Raw genomic sequence first — 18,385 nt, 5'->3', positions numbered from 1 at the left:
CGTCGACGTCGCTTGCAACCACCGTGGCCACCAGCCCCCCCTCGCCCATCCAGCATGCTCGAGAGCTCCGTCACGACATCCTCGACCTCCCCACCAAGCCATGGAACTACGGACGCGCCACAACGTCGCCGGCATCGGCGTTTCCATCGCCGGCCGCCGAGGATCTTCACCGTCAATTCGCCACCATCATCGCGTCCCCGAGCCGGCTAACCATCCCTACGGCACCGCTGTGAGCTCCTACGCCTCCCCTCCCTCTTCCCCCCTTCGATTGCGCCCTGTAGCCTCGATTCCACCGGAGCCGCGAGCTCGGCTCCGCCGGCCATGTCGCCGCCGTGGCCTGAGCTCGAACGGGTCGTGCCCGTGCATCTCACCGAACTCATGGTGACTCCAGGAGGCTGCGCAGTGCTTTACCTCACTCGCCCGTGCCCCACAACGCCGTTTTCGCCGAGGTCCGAACTCCAGCCGCCGCCGCAAGCTCCGCTCCGGCGAGTGCTGGCCACCCCGCGTCCTTCCGTCGCCTCCTCCGGATGCGCACGAGCGCTAGGAACCCACAGAGCCTCTCCGCGCGGCGTTTGGTCGCCGGAGGGCGAAACCCGAGCCGTTCGGCCGTCGCTGACCTCGCCGGCGGTTTAACTCCGGCCGTGCTGACGTGGGTCGTCATTAGCAGCTAACAGCCCCACTAACCAACCTCCTAGCTCACTGACACCTGGGCCCCACGCCCTAACTAACCCAGGTTTTATCTGTGTTTAGATTAAACTAACCCCCATGGGCCCACAGGTCAGTTTGACCTGGCCACGTCACACGTTGACTGGCCCCACATGACAGAGTTGACTTCATGACGTGTCTGCTGACCCGGCCCTACCTGTCATTGACACTAACCAGCCCGTGTCACTGACGTGTGGACCCCACACGTCAGGTTTGACCCGGACCAGCCTAGTTGACTCTGCTGACGTCACAGTGACGTGGTGCTGACGCAATAAGTATTTTCTGGATTTATTAATATTCAGGAAATTCCAGAAAATAGCTAAAACTTCTAAAAATCATAGAAATTCAACCGTAACTCCAAATTAAATAATTTATATATGAAAAATTATCAGAAAAATTCAAGGAATCCATCTGTACCATTTTCATGCATGTTGGAACAACTTATCACTACTGTTTAGGGCAAATGAAGTGAATGACATTTAAATAACCACATATGGAGTTTGAATTTGAATCTTGGATTCAAACCAACTTCATTTAATCTGGTTTTAGATGCATTAGCCCAAAACACATTCATATTGCCATGTCATGATCATGCATCATATTGTCCATTGCATTGATTGTGTTTCTTCTGTGTTTGCCGGTGTTGTTCCCCCTCGGTAGACGTTATACCGATGATGTGATCGTTGACACTGATGAAGACTCAATGTTATCTTCAGAAGTGCCAGGCAAGCAAAACCCCCTTGTTCATTCCGATAAAATCCCACTCTCTCGCCCCTGCTCTCTTTTACTGCATTAGGACAACAACGACATATTTGTTACCTGCTGCGGTAGCTGAACCCCTTTATCCTTTGCATGACCTGTCATTGCCACAGTAAATAGATGAAACCCACTAGCATGAGTAGGAGTTGTTTGAGCCCTGATGTGCCTACTCATTCATGCTTGATTGTCATGCCTGCTACTGCTTAGAGTTGAGTCAGGTCTGATTCATCGGGGATGAATCAGAGGCGTGTGACCATGTCCTACTGTGTGTGAGCTAAGTGTGTGAACACGATTTGGTAAAGGTAGCGGTGAGAGGCCATGTAGGAGTACATGGTGGGTTGTCTCATTGCAGCCGTCCTCAGGAACCGAGTTCTGTGTTTGTGATCCATGAACAGCTACTACCACACATTGGGTTCCGGTAACTTGACCCCTCTCGACTTATTAATCAACATGATCTCTGTCCAGGAGTTGCAACTAGTTTCTGGTGTTTGTAGGTAGTGTTAGTAGTCTACCAAGTGGCACCCGGTACAGGTGGGCTTGGGACAGACTAGGCACAGTGGCCCGGTGTACCAAGTGGCACCCGGATGGTGGGCTTGGGAACCCTGCTCACATCGTTTGGGGCCGTAAGCGACACCCCGGCCGGATCTCCTTGCGGATGGAACCCGAATAGGCGATAAACCTGGACTAGAGACTTGTTCGGTTAGTCAGGTCGTGGCCGACTCCCTCGCCCGGCTTCCGCTTGAAGGTTGTCGAGGTACATGACGTGTACAGGGCGGTAAGTGGCGGGAGCGTGTGTGAAGAAGTACACCCCTGCAGGGTTAACATCATCTATTCGAATAGCCGGATTCCTCGGATATGGAAACTTGGACCCCTTGTACAGTTCATAGACAAGTGAAAGTGGATACTCTAAAATACGCAAGATAAGCGTGAGTGCTATGGATGGCGTTCTCGTAGGGAGACGGGAGCGGATCCATAGTGGTGTATTGGTTGGTGAATATGTGGACTCGTGTGCGCCACTTCAAAAGAGTTACTTGCAGTCGTAGTTCAGGATAGCCACCGAGTCAAAGCTGGCTTGCTGCAGTTAAACTCCACCATCCCCTTTGTTGATAATGATGCATATGTAGTTAGTTCTGATGTAAGTCTTGCTGGGTACATTTGTACTCACGTTTGCCTATTTTATGTTTTTGCAGAGAGACTTCGGTCTCACTAGTAGTTTCGCGTGGACTTCGACGTTTAGCTTGTTACCTCAGCTACGATCTTGTGCCCCGACAGGATCTGGTAGATAGTCAGGCTTCTCAGCCTTTTTCATTTCTAGATGTCTGTACTCAGACATGATAGCTTCCGCTTGTGCTTTGACTTGTATGCTCTGAATGTTGGATCGTGAGACCCCTGTTTGTAATATCTTGCTCCTCGGAGCCTATTGAATAAATACTTGAGTCGTAGAGTCATTTTGTGATGCCATGTTGTATTGCACATATCGAGCATATTGTGTGTATGTTATTGAAATGCTTGGTATGTGTGGGATCTGACTATCTAGTTGTTTATCTTTAGTAGCCTCTCTTACCGGGAAATGTCTCCTAGTGTTTCCATTGAGCCTTGGTAGCTTGCTACTGCTCCGGAACACTTAGGCTGGCCGGCATGTGTCCTTCTTCGTTCCTGTGTCTGTCCCTTCAGGGAAATGTCACGCGATGAATACCGGAGTCATGTTAGCCCGCTACAGCCCGGTTCACCGGAGTCCTGCTAGCCCAGTGCTACAGCCTGGATTCACTCGCTGATGACCGACACGTTCGATGCTGGGTCATGGATGCCTGTCCCTGTAAGTCTGTGCCACTTTGGGTTTACGACTAGCCATGTCAGCCCGGGCTCCTTATCATATGGATGCTAGCGACACTGTCATATACGTGTGCCAAAAGGCGCAAACGGTCCCGGGCTAAGGTAAGGCGACACCCGTGGGAATACCGTGCGTGAGGCCGCAAAGTGATATGAGGTGTTACATGCTAGATCGATGTGGCATTGAGTCGGGGTCCTGACAGGCGCCCATGCGAGGCAAGGAAAGTTGTCAGGTGGTGCAGCGGCCCTAACGAGAGGCGCGTGCGCTCCCAACACTGCCACGTCAAGACCGCACGCCGCCTACGGTGATGGCACACGAGCGCCAAGATCAGGCTCCACCTCCACGATGAGCTCCCATGACCACAACTAGATGTCGTGCGTTCACCCCGGAGCTATGCAGCGTCGTGTGGCCAAGGAAGTTCAAACCCGACCTGCCTCCACGCTACGACGACACCCCTGCGCCTATTGAGTTCCTGCAGCTCTATGAGCTGAGCATCAAGGCAGCCAACGATGACAAGAAGGTTATGGCGAACTGGTTTCCCATGGCCCTCCAAGGCAGCGCGTGCTCGTGGCTCCTGAACCTCCCCGCGGAATCGATCTCCTCCTGGGACGAAATGCGAGAGCATTTCATCGCCAACTTCCAGGGCACTCGCGACCGCCCGCCGGTCACGGGTGACCTGCGACGCATCAAATAGCAGCCAGGAGAAACCTAGCAGAAGTACATCCAGCGCTTCAATAGTGTTCTCCTCAAGATCCCCAAGGTGTTGGACAAGGCCATCGTCTCAGCATTCACTAATGGCGTCCGTGATGTCAAGATGAAGGAGGAGCTCGCCATGCATGAGGACCTGTGCACGACTCTGGAGATGTTCAACATGGCAACCAAGTACGCAAAAGCTGAGGAGGGGGGCTCTCCCTGCTCGAGCTCCCTTACACGGACCTAGAAGACAAGAAGGCCAGGGCCAATGACGTGAAGCGCAAGGGAGAGGCCATGCTCGCAGCCGAACCAGAGATGAAGCGCGGCTGTGACCACGCGGAGTCATCCAAGGGCAGCCGCCCATTCTGCGTCTTCCACAATATGCACAGCCACAACACCAATGACTGTCAAGAGCTCAGGGCCATCCGTGATGTGCACCTCAGTCGTCGCCCTGAGTGCAACGATTGAGACTACGACCGCGGAGGAGGCCGAGGCGGAGGACACTGGGACGGTCACGACCCTCGCCAGGAATGGCTTGACCGGCCTCGTGAGGACCGCTGGCAGGACCAGCCTCGTGAGGGTGCCTAGAGAGATCAGTCTCGCGAGGACCATCCTCAGGGTGACGTTGGCCTTACCTCGCTGCGGCCACCACCAAGAAGGAATGAAGACAACCACCAGGACGAGGTGGCTGAGGGTTTCCAGGAGCCTCGCGCCATCACATGCATCCTAGGCGGCGCTCAGGCCCCAGCCTCCCATTGCATCTTCAAGCAGTTCACGCGTGAGGTGAACACAGCCCTCCCCAATCTCGGGGCAACACATCCACTCTGGTGGTCCAAGTACACCATCACCCTCAGCTCTTCCGACCAGCTCAAGTGTGCGGCAACTGTCAGTGCCCTTCTAATGCTCTGCTCGCCTACCATCAGCAACATGCTCATCACCAAAACACTCATCAATGGTGGTGCGAGGCTCAATGTCCTCTCCATCGAGACGTTCGACCGGCTCCAAGTGCCCTACGACCAGCTGTAGCCCACCAAGCCTTTCTTAGGAGTGACCGATGGCTCCACCATCCCGATAGGGCAGATCAGAATCCCTGTAACCTTCGGCACCCGCAAACCCTATAACACTGAGCTCATCGACTTTGACATCACCCACATTCGCCTCCCATACAATGCCATCCTCGGGTATCTGGCCCTCGTCAAGTTCATGGCAGTGACCCACCATGGCTATGATGTCCTCAACGTGCCAGGAAGTTGCGGCGTCATCACGGTAGCCTGCGAAGCGAAGGATGCGGTGTCTATGGTGGTCGAGGACCAAATTAACGAGGGCACTGTCTACCCTCTTGAGGATGTCCCCAAGAAGAAGAAGCACCTGCTCCTCGAAGGACCTGAGGAGTGCGGGGCGCCCGGCGGTGCTGCCACAAGCTCTGCACCCACTGACGAGGCGCCTTCCCTCTCGCATAGGAAGGTGCGCCTGGCGCCCCTCTCATACTGGGCTCGGGGGCTCTCCTCTGGAGGGCCTCTGATCTGACCAGTGTCACGAGGGAGGTGTTTGGGCACCATGTGGAGGCATGCTTCAACGTGCGCTTCTATGAGGAAAGTGTACTGCCGAGGCGCCAGGCGCTCAAGAGTTCATGACCAAGGCAACCGAGGAGCTTCAGGAGGCATGAGCTATGCAGGACGACCGTAGCCCACCACCCGACACAGCTCCCTACGCCGGCGAGGACAGTGAGCTGCGCGCCTGCATCAACATCCCTGGGCTCAACAGGGCCGCATCTCAGGAGCTCTTCTGGTCGTCCCATGTTGACCGATGTGAGGGCCCTACTCATAGCTATGTCCGCATACCTTTCGGCTTGCTGAACAGGGATGCCGTGCATCAGCGCCACATGCGGGGCGTCTTGGAAGCTCATGAGGCCAGGCACCAGGCGATCCTGACGGAGATGGCAGTGGAACCTCGCGAGCCCCTCGGGCCTCCAGAGCCTCCCGAGGTTCTGGACTCGGGCGGCTCATGAGGAGCGACTTTTGCAACACACGCCTTCAGCTACTCCAACATCCCTTCAGCAACGGTGCCAGGTCACATGTTTTGGTTTGTTCAATTGGGGGCGCCCCTCAGACAGCATTATCCCCAAGCCAGGTGGGTTTGTCCCTGCGGCATGTATCCTTCTTGCATCTATCAGAACTGGCTTTACCTTCGGTCATTAGCTGCTTTATGATTATCATTTGCCTGTCTAGTGCTTCGTCGCCATGAACATCATACGCCCTTGCAAGCCCACCCACGACCGCCTCATGATTAAGGACTGGCACGGTGTTTGTGCTCGGGTTCATCCCTGCAATGTCACTAAACCCAAGTGGCGGAGCTCTGGCTTGCGGGCCAGCTCTTGTGCACGTCACCTCCCATGGTCCTTGGTGCCTTGTTCTGGCATGACCTAATTGCGGGCGGATGAGTAAGGGCGTGCGACCCGGTGCCTCGTCACCATGGGAGCCGCGCACCGGTTGTATTTCTTTAAGACCTTCACATGAGAAGACTGGGCATGGCGTCTATGCTCAGGTCCATCCCTGCAGTGTTGATAAACCCAATGGTTGAGCTCTGTTGGCAGGCCGGTCACCGGTCCCGTTCACGTCACCTCCTGGGGTCGTTGGTGTTTGGCCTTCTCATGCGATAACCTCAGGAGATTCACTCGGCGCAGGTCAGCTAACCATCTTGCAGGGCTATGACAAGTGTTGTGAATCAAATCCAGGCGCAACCCGCCTTAAGGCCTCATGAGTCCCGCGCAGGCTCACGAGTGCCCATACACACCTCCTCTAGCCCTGCCATGTAAGCCACGTGTTAGTGTGGGGTTGTACACACCCCGGAGCCTCTCCTCAGAGGGGGGCGCTGTAGCGCCCAAGATGCAATTCTATCCCAATCACGTGATGAACACATGATTGGGGCACAACCGCATTTCGAGCGCATAGCAAGGTGGATATCATTACAACATACCATGTGCTGAATAGATGAGAATACAAGATAAAGGCTTACACTCGCCACAAGCTACAACATGAATACAACAGTACATCAATGCATGGAAATCATTAGACAGAAGAGCAGGATCCGACTATGGATGAAATCAAACGAAAAAGAAGAACGGCATCCACCCTGCTAATCCCAGGCTCCCCAAACCGGAACCTATCCCTTGATCAAAGAAGAAGTAGCAGAAGAACTCCAAAACAAGTAAGCATCGCTCTCGCGTCAAGATCATCGCATTACCTGTAGCTGCAACTGTTGTCGTAGTAATCTGTGGTCCACAAGGACTCAGCAATCCCATTACCATGGGTATCTAGACTAGCAAAGCTTAATGGGTATGTAATGGATAAGTGGTGAGGTTGGAGCAAGTGTCTAAGCATTATTTGGTGGCTAACTTATGAGTATAGGAATAAGATGAGGAACTTGATGGCAACTTGCGTCGAGGGGGGTAGGCGCAGGGTGCTTTGGTTCCTGAACTAGAGAGAGAGCTGTGAGATGAGTCCGAGGGAGCAGAGAAGAAGAACCAAGGGAATGAGGAAGCAAGGATGGCAAAGGGAGGCGGAGAGGTCCGACGCTGCTGCTGGTGATTGGGTGGCCGGTGACGACGAACTACAAAAGACCGGCCTTGGGGGTGCTGGTGCTCGAGGAGGCGGCGCTGGTGGAGTGAGGTGCTCGGGGACGAGCGAGAAGAGGAGCTCAGTGTGAGTTGTGCCTGGATCGGATGGATGGATGGCTGTGGCGATTGGGCGGCGCTGAAAAATCAAGAAGGAGGGGGCTGGCTGCGAGGGGATTGGGTTAAGGATGAAATCGAGGAGGGAGATAACTGTGGGTGGTTGGCTGGATCGGATCGGGCAGTGGAGATCCTGAGGGGGATTTCATGGAGTGGCGGCGCGGGGACGGGATGGATGGGACATCTCCCTAGATTTTAGTGTTTGGTCTACTTATATAATAGGTAGATTAGCTTTGGGGCTACTCGGGCCCTCTGATCATAATCAGACGGTCGGAGAAAAATAGGTTAGGGGAGTCTAACAAAGAACCGAAGATATATTAGGGATGTTTGGGGATGCTCCGGACCCATCGGTCACAACAGCCCGGTTTGGGTTCAGAGCAGTTTTCGAACGCGCGCGAGAGGGGGTATGAGAGAGGCTGACAAAGACAAAGGGATTTGACAAAGGTCAATGGAGACAAGGAAGAACCGGCAACTCCGAACAACTACAAGTTTTATGAAAACATGCGGATGCAATGCGGAAGATGCGATGATGAAATGCAACAAACAAATAAAACACACTCAACAACGAAAAAGAACTGGGAGGCGTCTGAAGCGTCGGTCTCGGGTCGTTACAACTCTCCTCCACTTACAAGAGATCTCGCCCCGATATATAGGAATGCCACAGATGAAGAGGTTGAGGAAGAGGTAAAACAAAGTTGCTTCATGACAAACGAGTGAAACCATAGAACCTTGAGAGGTTGAAGAATCTTGCAAGAAATAATACAACCGAGATGAACAAAGTTGAAAAGTCTGTTAGAAAAGAGAAACAAGGAACATTATGAGAACCTTGTAGGTTGCAAGCACATGAATCAAGAGCTCAAGGGGCAAGAAAGAATTTAAAACCACTCCGGTTGAAAAGAGAAGCAAGGTATACAAGAGAATCTGGGCAGCGCCCTGGTAGAGAGAGAAGGAACTTGGTAAGATGGAAGGAGCTTGAAAATAGGATGCAACGCCCCAATTAACTAGATAAGCACCGAAAGAACATGATCCTAAAAAAACGAGATGATGATTGAAGAGAGCAACATTACAATGCCTTCGGAAGAAATGAAAGAATGAAATTGAAAGGAACGAAGAAGAAAACAACATGTTCTACCTCAAATGAATTTGAGAGAGCATCCTTAAAAGGAAGGATTGAACGGGTTGTTAGAAAATCAACAATGAAAGGAATAAGCTTGTTGTGGTCTTATGGAGAACATCTCAAAACTAGAGGTAAAATTCTTCCACTAACGAAAACAATTGCTTGCTTAGATCGACGAAGAGATGAAGAACTTCTTTCACCGCGAGAATAGGAGGAAACTTGGATTATCGATAGACACAACAATTAGCAACATTCCTTAGGGACGTCATTAGGTAAAATCTATACCAAGATAACACCAATGAAGAAATTGTTGGGTGGAAAAGATCACGGGAACGAATTGAAAATAATGGGTTTAAAGTATGTCACTCTTGAAAACTTGTGAATCATGAAACACGAAGGGAAAGTATCAAGAATGACATAACACCACCTCAAAAGATGAGATAGGAAGAAGTGCAATTCGGATGCAAGATGAAGAATGCTTGAACTCCTCAAAACAAAAAACATGTGTTGAGCACCATGTTTATTTTAGAGTATAGCTTGGAAGATCTTAACTTCGAGACAAACTTGACGAACAATTGTAGAATGAAAGGAATCCTTGACGAACCACAATTTTGAGCCTTCGTGAGAACTACGGTAATAAAAGAATGATCAAACGAAAGGAAAGTTGAATAGAACTCCAGTAGAAGCCTTGCAATGATTTAGATGGAGCTCAATGATGATATAATGAGAAAAGTTGCAACTCTAGAAAAAGGAAAAGATGAAACACTTGGACCAAGAATTTATTCATCATGAGAAATCTCTGGAAGAAAGGATTAAATCACCTTGATGAAATAGGAATAATAATTATGTCATGCTTATCCTCATCAATTTTAATTGATGACAGACGGATTTGGCATGCAACTTATTGCTCTTGAAAAAAGGACCAAGGACAGATATAGCACAACTTAGGAAGGTCTTCAATGAACCACCGTAAGTAATGAAAACGAACGAAGATAAGAGAACGAATCACCGTGAAGAATTAGAGAACGAGAGTTGAAAATTGGGAATGAAAAATCATTCCGAGATGATGGGCTCTAGAGAATGAAACCGAAAAGAATCTTGAATTGCTCCGGATGGGTGAAAAGAATTCTCACAATCGAAAACAATTACGAGAGGATGGCAACAAGCTAAAACCATGAATCTTCAAGATAATGGACCAAGATTTAAGAGAAACTCTTCTTCGGTCTTCAAAATCCGAGAATGACGACGAGAAACACCACCATGAATTGTTGAGGCGCTCTGAAATGAAGAATAGAAGGGTTGAACCAATGATCAAAAGAATTTGAAAGCGATCTTGAAGAAGACATCTGACTGATGAAAATTCATTCTTACATCAAACTTTAAAAAGAATCTGAGAATAGCTCCGGAAAAAATAGAAGAGTCAAGTAAGATACTAGGGAAAAACCTGTGGGTTAGGGCCCACTAAAAAGAAGCACCATTGGAAAGGATTGTAGAAGAGACGGTGCACCGAAACAATTCAAAGACTTGAATGAGGAGACAACCTCAAAATAATTAGAATGCAAACAGGAATCTTCTGAGATATCTTCAACACTCTGGAGAAGAAATAGAGGGAGATGAATAAATAAGAGAGCCTTGGATAAGAAATTCCAACGTGAAAAAATCCCGTGAAACAAGAGGAAGAGATATGATCAACACAGAAGGTTAAATTGAATCCACCAGAAAAGAAAATGAGAATGAAGAATGATGAAGTTGAAGCTTCCTTAGTATCTTCACGAAGGAACCGCGGATGAAAAACTTGGGAGTAAAGGATGATGAAGCTTCACATAAATAAAAGGATACTTGATCAAGAAATTCGAGTCCTTGAAGAAAAGGGTGGGAGGGTGGGAAAAACAAATGCAACTTCGGACAGATGAAACGACGAATCCTCAGGCTCCTCAACGGCGCCCGTATGGAATAACATGAAGAGAAGTGCACCGGTCGAAAAGGGATTGACATGATAACCTCAATGATCAAGAGGGATTAGCACTCCCATAGAAATATGAAAACACCATTTAAGGAAGGTATGGATCAACACTTGACATCGAAGCAACTGAATACCACGAATAAAAGAAAACAAAGGATTGGCTTGGAGAATAAGACGGAACAAACATATGATAGAGATTTCATCCGAAGTTTTCGTGGTGGGGACCACATGGGCTCGATCGTACATCACCATCATGTACAAGGCAGTGCACATGACATATGAAGCGTCCCCAAGTCAGCATAGCCAAGGACTCTTTAAGACACAATGAGACCACTGTAAAACCAACCGTGGATAGGCGGACCACTAGAGGTCGAACCCCAATCTCATATCATGCATTTATCGGAAAGATATCCTGGGTAACTACTTGAATTCCCACCTATTAACTCCAAAAAAATTCTGTTTATGCAATCTGTTGTTGGGGATACAGGGAGCCACAAATATCTAACACAACTAACAAATCCTACACTCCAACTATATCCATCCGTCAACACATAACAAAGAAAACCTCGGAAATCGTGTACCTCAAACCATCGAAAACATCCGATATACTAGATGTGGCAATACATATGATCACTCTCCCAAGTACTGGGTGTCGTCAAACTACTCTCACCACAAAGAGTATAGAAGTGTTTTCGATGCCGGTGACCTCTGGTATTCCGGAACTGAAATGATAATCACTGTGACAAAAACACCTTGGATCTCAACTCCCCAGGACACTGCCACAACCCCTAAATGTCAGGAGGCACCAAGACAGAATTCCCATCACAATGATATCAGACCGATTCCACAATACCCGCATCATCCTAAAAAAATTAGAGTGAAAAAGGATAGAATAGTGGGAAAACACCAACGTCACGAGTCCTCACCAGAGCGACTAAGGGGATAAGGAGTAAAAGGAATTCCTACTCTCCAATATAACTAGGACTCAAGATAGTTTTATTTAGACTCAATAACGGCAGTGGTTTTATCAATCAAGGGGGCTCCTAAGGTCGGTAAGGCTCTGATACCAACTTGTAGCGCCGAAGATGCGATTCTATCCCAATCACGTGATGAACTCATGATTGGGGCACAACCACATTTCGAGTGCATAGAAAGGTGGATATCATTACAACATACCATGTAATGAATAGATGAGAATAAAAGATAAAGGCTTACACTCGCCACAAGCTTAAACATGAATACAACAGTACATCAATACATGTCGATCATCATACAGAAGAGTAGGATCCGACTACGGATGAAATCAAACGAAAAAGAAGAACGACATCCGCCCTGCTAATCCCAGGCTCCCTGACCCGGAACCTATCCCTTGATCAAAGAAGAAGGAGCAGAATAACTCCAAAACAAGTAAGCATCCCTCTCGTGTCATGATCATCGCATTACTTGTACCTACAACTGTTGTTGTACTAATCTATGAGCCACGAGGACTCGGCAATCCCTTTACGATGGGTATCAAGACTAGCAAAGCTTAATGGGTGTGGAATAGATAAGTGGTGAGGTGGCAGCAAGCGACTAAGCATTGTATGCTGGCTAACTTACGAGTACAGGAATAAGATGAGGAACTACGCAACGGTCGCAAACTAGTAATGACCAAGAAGTGATCTTAAAGTACTTACGGTCAAACATAAGTCAACCATGTTCTCTTCTCGAACACACCCTAGAAGAGACAATCACAGTTACGCACGCAGTTTGTGTATTTTAATTGAGTTTAGTTCAAGTCTACTACAACCGGATATTAACAAATTCCCATCTGCCACATAACCGCGGGCATGACTCTTGAAAGTTTAAACGCTGCAGGGGTGTCCCAACTTATCCCATGTAGAGCTCATGATCCGCAGAGACAATCCTCCATCGCGGGACATCCGATCAAACTCGGGATCCCGGTGCACAAGACATTTCGACCATGGTAAAACAAAACCAACAAGACCACCCGGTGCGTTGATACCCCGATAGGAGCCGCGTTTATCTCGTTCTCAAGACAACACCGTCTATGGTAAGTGGACGGTAGCCAAAATACCATCGGGTTTCCCCGAGGCGACACCGCCGACTGCTAGGTAGGTGGACCAACACTCATGAGGAGCACTGGTCTGGGGGGTTTATTAAGAGACTTCTGGTGCCGGCGGGTCCCTATGCAAGTTTTAGTTGTTATTAGGCAAATGATAAAACCAATGTTGGGCCTTGCTGGAGAGTTTTATTGAAAGCGAACTATCAAGAGGGGCCCATAAACCCTCGGCATGTTAGGAAAGCAAAATAAAGGAACATAACACCGGTATGACGGAAACTAGGGCGGCAAGAGTGGAACAAAACACCAGGCAAAAGGCCGAGCCTTCCACCCTTTACCAAGTATATAGATACATTAATTAAATAAGAGATATTGTGACACATCCCATGATATCCATCTCCCAACATGGAACAACCTGCAACTGCACCTGCAATAAGCAACGCTATAAGAGGGGCTGAGCAAAGCGGTAACATAGCCAAAACAACATTTCACTTGGATGGTGGAAAAAGGTTAGAGGCTATCATGGCAATTTGGGAGGCTTATGAAACAAGTGGTGGGTAGCGCGACATAGCAATAGCATCGAGACAACTAGCATAGCAAAGATAGTACCGAGATCCAAGGTGACGGTCATCTTGCGTGAAATCCCGCTAAGAAGAAGACCGAATCCATGAAGTAGGCGAACCTATATAGTCGAACGGGTCTTCACAATCGCAACTTAACCGGAAATATCAAGAAGAAGCAACACTGGAAAGAAGCAAACAACATGGTAAACCAACAAGCATAATCATGGCATGATGCATGTCCGGCTTAATGAGACATGGCATGGCAAAGTGCAACAAACAAAAATACAAATTAAGTGGAGCTACACCACATCAAATATTTAGTTCATTCTTGTTTAGGTACTCAACAATATTAAATGTGTTTAAACATGGTAAGAGGTGAAGCATGATAAAACTACCCAGCTAGGCAAGTTTAATGAGGCCGGAACAACAAACAAAAATTCCGGAAAAAAACCAAGATGCATATTTTGAATTTGGTACTGTTCTTCCCTAAACCATATTTTAGAGTTGTTAAACATGCAAATTAATGTCACCATATTAATCTATACATTTTTCTACACCATTTACATATAAAGTTTATTTAATTCAGAGCTACGTTTATTTAGTTATGAAATAAACCATTTTAACATGTCATTTAGCAAATTAATGCAAACAACAGTTTAAACATTTTAAACATGGATGAAAGTGGCATATTGTGAAACTAGATGAAATTCTAAGCATTTTACATGTTTAAATCATTTTAATCCGATGCATGGTTGGTGAGTTATGATATGCATGAACGTGGAGGGTTTTTCTACAAAACTGCACTCTCTGGATAAATAGCTAAAATTGTACAGAGGAAAAAACTGCATCGGGCCGAATCTAAACACGGGCCCAACAAGAATAGGCACTAGGTGGGCAGCTCACCATGGGCCAAGGCCCAAACAAGGAGGCAGAGGAGGTTGGCCTTGGCGCGGCGATGTGGCCTAGAAGGCGAACGGGAGCGGGCAAGCTCGTGTGGTCGTCTTCTCCTGGCAACGACCGATGGTCAACGCGGTCATGCCAGCGTGGCAGCGCGGGACATGAAGGGGAGCGGCGGCAGGCTACAGGGAAGGCAGGGGAGGTGGGGACGGGACGGATCCGGCTGGCCGGCGCCGAATCCGGGAAACGACGATGCAGACGGAGCTGAGGGGCGGTCGAGGACGACAGGGAAACGGGCGGAGACAACAGCTCTGACAGCGACTTGTGGCCGGCGGGGCTCGGGCGGGCATGCATGGCGTCAAGGCGAGTAGGCACAGGGTGCTTTGGTTCCTAAACCAGACAGACCTGCGAGATGAGTCTGAGGGAGCAGAGAAGAAGCAGCAAGGGAACCAGGAAGCAAGAATGGCAGAGGGAGGCAGAGAGGTCCGACGCTGCTGCTGGTGCTTGGGTGGCCGGTGACGACGAACTGCAAAAGACCGGCCTTGGGGGTCCTGGTGCTTGAGGAGGCGGAGCTGATGGAGCGAGTTGCTCAGGGACGAGCGAGCAGAGGAGCTCGGAGTGAGCTACGCCTGGATCGGATTGATGGATGGCTGCGGCGATTGGGCGGCGCTGAAAAATCAGGAAGGAGGGGACTGGCTGCGAGGGGATTGGGTCGAGGATGAAATCAAGGAGGGAGATAGCTGTGGGTGGTTGGCTGGATCGGATCTGGCAGGGGAGATCCCGAGAGGGATTTGCTAGAGTGGCGGCACAAGACAGGATGGATGGGACATCTCCCTAGATTTTAGGGTTTGGTCTACATATATAGCAGGTAGATTAGCTTAGGGGCTACTCGGGCCCTCCGATCATAATCAGACTGTTTGAGAAAAATAGGCTAGGAGAGTCTACCAGAGAACCAAAGATTTAATAGGGATGTTTGGGATGATCCAGACCCATCGATCACGACAGCCCGCTTTAGGTTCAGAGCAGTTTTTGGACGCGCATGAGAGGGGCTATGAGAGAGGCCGAAAAAGACAAAGAGACCTGACGAACGTCAACGGAGACGAGGAAGAAGCGACAACTGCAAACGACTACATGTTTTATGAAAACATGCGAATGCAACGCGGATGATGCGATGATGAAATGCAACAAACAAATAAAACACACTCGACAACGAAACAAAATTTGGGAGGCGTCTGAAGCATCAGTCTCGGGTCGTTACAGGCTACCACCCACGTACCAGTGCAAGAACCATGCTCCGTGCTGGTAGTCGACACGGTGGAGGAGTGGCTATGCCTGTGCAAGAGCGAAAGCGCCATGCTCCGCGCTGGTGATAAACAACTGAGGGTGGCCTCATGGTTGCGTTAACCTCAGGGAGCCACCAGGCTCGGTGCTCAGCCTCACCGCGCTGTTTGCCCTTGGGAGAGTTGCACGAGGGGGATGGGCACGGGGGCTACACTCAGGTCACGCCTAGCATACGCCACCTCACCAGGTTCCACGGACCTCGTATTCACGCACCCCTCCCGAGCGAGAGCCCGACAAGGAAAGGTATGGAGGTTTGTTTATATGTCAAGGGGGACTCTTGATCATCGTGACGCAGGAGCCTAACTGGTCACGTAGCCCCTCACCCCTTGGTCTCGTCCTGGTGACCCGGACGCTCCAACGGCGACTGAGGTATGTGCGGGGCAGGGCCCTACCAACGTAGAACGCTAAGGCCTACTCTCGCATCTCCTTCTGGAGGGCTGTTTGCACGTCAAGGGGGACTCCTGAGCATCGCGACTCAGGAGCCTAACTGGTCACGTAGCCCCTCACCCCTTAGTCTCGTCTTGGTGATCCGGACGACCCAATGGCGGCTGAGGTATGCGCGGTGCCGGGCCCTGCCAATGCAGAACGCTAAAGCAAACGAAAAGGAGATTGGAGAACCCTAGAAAGTTATTACAAAACATACTGTTTCTTAAGAGTACCAAGCACTAGTTCTTACGCCTCCAAAAGGCACGATACATGTTGCAGGACTTGAACAGATTGGAGCGCAACCATCAAGCTTCTTCTTCAGCCTTGGACTCCGCCATCGCCTGCTTGGCGAGACCAGTCATCGACGACGTCGCCGCCGTCCTTGCCACTAGCCGTGGTCACGGGGTCCAAGCCGAGGAACTTCGCAGCAGGGCCTCCACCTGACCCTTCACGGCCTCGGCAGCGGCGATATAGGACTCGGGATCCACAGGCTTGAGCAAGGCACCGAGGTCTAAGCTGGTGTCCCAGAGATAGAGGTGGCTGAAGACGCGCGTCATGGCTGACGTAGAAAGCGCGCGGGCCTCCCCCTCCACCATGGGGCCCACTCCGATGACAATGCCTTGACGAGCATGAGGAGCAGCTTGCCGGGGCCTTCCTCCGAAGTCACCAACGGCTCCTTATACCCACTCCCGTAGAGATCCGGCAGCGCCTTGTGGGACCTCAGCTCGAGAGAGTCCGAAGCGGCACGCTCCATGGCGGCCTCTTCTCAGCAGTAGCGAGGCACTTATCCCTAGCCCCCATCCGGGCTTCATTGTCAGAGACAAGCTTAGTGTGGAACACCTGGGCCGCCTCCACCTCCTCCTTCAGCTTGTCCAGGTGGCCGCGCTTCGAAGCCTGTTCCCGGGCTACTTGCTCCTGCTCGGCGTCACGGTTGACGATCGCCGCGTCCCGGGTCTTCAGCTTCTCCTCCTACTCCTCGAGATGGGGGCGCAGGTGGCCTGCTCGCCACGAAGACTTTCCAGCTCGGCCTCCGCCGCGTGGCAGCACTCTTCAGCGGCCTTGGCGTCCTTCACCGGCACGTTGCGGGTGGCTACGGCTAGGCCGGCCACCTTCCGGCCCTCCTCTGAGGCTGCCACGGCCTGGGCCTAGGCCGCCCTGACGGATGCGTCGGCCTGGAGCCACCCCGAGATCAGCACTAGGAGCCCCGACGCCCGGCACCGGTCGGCGCCCTGAAGATGGTCCAGCGCAGAGAAGCCCTCCTCCAGGCACCAGGCACGGCAGAAGAACCATGGCCTGTCGGCGTAATGGCTAGGGGAGAAAGCGGCACCGACATTAAGCCTGGTGAAGCAGCAGCAGCAGATGGGGTAGGGGGCTCCGGAGCCTTCGGGTCCTCAGCCGGCGCGCTAAGTGCGAGTGCCTCCAGAGTCACCTCGGCCGTAGCGATCGCCTTCTCCTGAGGCTGGGCTCTTGAGCCTCGGGAGGGCAACCTCTCCGCAGGGGCACGGGAGGTAGCATCGTCCTTTTCCGCTGGAGTCGTTGCAACCGTGGCAAGTCGCTGGGCCACGGCGGCTCCGGCGTCCTCCTTCTTCCTCTTCATCGTCGACGTCAGCCTGGCATCAAGATAGAGAGATTGAGTACTGTGTCAAGATCCAAGAGCAAGGGCAAGGAGATACACTTATTGATCCTCGGCGACATATTCCCTCTTCCTGCACAGGAGCACAAGCTTCCCGGGCACGGGTGTTGTCGCGCTCTCAGGGACGGACGAGCGCGTGGCCGGCTCTGTGATGGTGGCGGACGACGGCAAGGTGGAGTCGTTTCCTTGAGGAATCAGCGCCGATCCTATCCTTCTTCGAGATCCCCTGCCTCAGCCTCTTCCAGGGGTGCCCCCGGACCTCATGGTGACCTCGGTGGAGAGCGGCGACTCCCTGACTGGGTGCTCGTCGGCGTCATCGTCATCAGAGAATGTTCGGAGGAGCTCGCTCTGCCGCGGGGCACTACAAAAAAATACACATCCGTGATATTTTGGGCCGAGCGAGTTTTTTTTCCTGTCATGCTAATGACACTTCTATGAGGATAATTGTGAAAAAGCCCGGTATCATCATAGATGTGGTGGGCTCCTACTTCTATGACAAAAAATCATGACAGAAAATGGGCTTTTCGTCCTGGGCGGGCCGGAGACGTAGCAGCATTACATTCTTTGGGCCGTCCATGACGGAAAAACCCATGGTAGAAGCGAGGGCATGGAAAATATCGGGGAGTTCCCAGTTACGGTGGGTGGTCGGGGGCCGAGCGATGCAT

This window comes from Triticum dicoccoides, chromosome 4A, assembly GCF_002162155.2.
Source record: "Triticum dicoccoides isolate Atlit2015 ecotype Zavitan chromosome 4A, WEW_v2.0, whole genome shotgun sequence".
NCBI classification, from domain to species: Eukaryota; Viridiplantae; Streptophyta; class Magnoliopsida; order Poales; family Poaceae; genus Triticum; species Triticum dicoccoides.
Note: the sequence above shows the minus strand (reverse complement) of the source record.